Source organism: Mustela erminea, chromosome 2, assembly GCF_009829155.1.
Source record: "Mustela erminea isolate mMusErm1 chromosome 2, mMusErm1.Pri, whole genome shotgun sequence".
In the NCBI taxonomy this organism is placed as follows: Eukaryota; Metazoa; Chordata; class Mammalia; order Carnivora; family Mustelidae; genus Mustela; species Mustela erminea.
In genome coordinates this window covers 75,269,534-75,271,749 of record NC_045615.1, presented here as the reverse complement: position 1 = coordinate 75,271,749, position 2,216 = coordinate 75,269,534, and positions in this window count along the sequence as shown.

Here is a 2,216-nt window from a genome sequence, read left to right as displayed (position 1 = left end):
ATTCAGGCCGCAGTATGGAAGTTAGGTTGAGGTGATGTAGACTGTGGGATGAAATTAGAGGCAGGCAGAAAAATCAGTAACAAGACACTTGTGATAGTTTAGGTGATAATTAAGAGGCAGTAGTGATTTAACTGGTTAAATAGTGTGTGGGTTGGGGGGGTGTTATGCATGACGCTTGTTTGGTGAGTAGATGATCAAAGGAGCAGAAAAAACTTATGAAGTCTATCAGATTACTTTTTTTCCTCCAATGAGGGGATAATGGTGTTATTCACCATAATAGGATAAATATGATTAAGAGACTGGTGGGAAATTATGGTGATCAAGATGCATGTGGGATATCCAACAGGAGAATTTTAGTAGGCAGATGTAGATATGAATATAGACCTCATGAAAGAAATGAAGAGGTAAAAAAAATCTGTAAGATGTGATGCTTATATGCAATCGAGGCGGTGGTTGTAAGACTGCCATCAGTCAAGTTTTTGAAATTTAATTTTTAGTTGTTCAGAAATAGAAGATAAAACAAAGAACAAACTTTTAGTTGTTTCTCAAGACAGGGTTCTGTTGTGTCCATCATGACCATGAGGCTCTCTTGTTTTCTTCCAGGTATGGTAGATTATTTTGGATTTCCAGGTCGGGTAGTTGGAAGACACCTTTCTCATTGAAGTCCATCATCACTTCCTTTTTCTTATGGTTAAGCAATGCAGACCCAGAGGTGAGCCACCAAAGGGAAGTGGACGCCTGGAATATGACACTGTTTAGCCATATCCTCTCAGTTGCTATGAGTCATATTGGTTATATCTTTTAGTTTCTTAAGAAAAAATGCAAGGAAATGAGCAGTTCAGCTCTCAAAGTTTTCTTGATCTTGTGTTCTTAGATACAGGAGATGAGTGGATTTTAAGAGAGACAGTTGGATAAATGTTTAAGGTGTTTTTTTTTTTTTCTGAAAGAATAAATGAATCATATGGTCTGATTATTTATTTATTTATCTTTTTAAAAGATTTTATTTATTTACTTGTGTAAGAGAGAGAGAACATAAGCAGGGGGAGTGGTAGGCAGAGACAGAAGCAGGCTCCCTGCTGAGCAAGGAGCTTGATGAGGAACTCGATCCCAGGAACTTGGGATCATGACCTGAGCCAAAGGCAGACACTTAACTGACTGAGCCACCCAGGGGGTCCCTGGTCTGATTATTTAAATACCTGTCTCTGGTAATGATAAAATTGCCAACTGACTCACATATCTTTTCAGATTCTTATTCTTAGAACTAATATTTATGACTGTCTATTCTTTAGAGTCATTGTTCTAGGTTCTTTGCATATTTTAATGAATTTAATGTGCCCAACAGCTCCGAAGATGAGGTAGGTACTCTTACTGCATACCATTTTATTGATTAAAACATTGAGAAATAGATAAAGCAATTTGTTCTAGTAAGTGGCAGTCTGACTCAAAACTTTATGAACTTAATCCTGATACTCTGGTGTGTATTAATTACTTCAAAAGAATTAATGAAAAATCATGATAAGGACTATAGATGCATTTTTTGGGGTTATAAGTATATTTTTAAAGAGTTTGCCTCATTATATATCTTTTGTAAAGGACATACAAATTCATTACAATTTTTATAAAAGTATTTTACATGTCATTTGATATTCCCAACACCCTTATGGGTAAAGCGGAGAACAATCCTTTTGTCCCCATTTTCAAATGAGAAAATGAGGTTCAACAAGATTAAATGACTTACCGAAGGTTGCATGGCAAATAGTAAAGTTGGGGCAAGAATTTACATTTATCCAGTCTTTTTCCTTTCAAGCCATCTTCCTACTTTCATAAACAGTAATCCCCTGGCACCTTTGCTGGGTAGAGGAAGTGTGGAGTAAAATGTGACGTTTTTTGAAATGGTTGTTTTGCTGAATCATAGAAAAGTGCAAAGTAAGGTAAACATCTACTATTGGTACCGTATTTATTTTTTTTCTTTTTTTTTTTCAAGATTTTACTTATTCATTTGCCATAGAGAAAGATCACAAGTAGGTAGAGAGGCAGGCAGAGAGAGAGGGATAAGCAGGCCCCCCGCTGAGCAGAGAGCCCCCATGTGGGGCTCGATCCCAGGACCCTGGGACCATGACCCGAGCCGAAGACAGAGGCTTAACCCACTGAGCCACCCAGGCGCCCCTTGGTACAGTATTTAATACCAAATCTGAATTTTAAGTGAAGAATAGCTA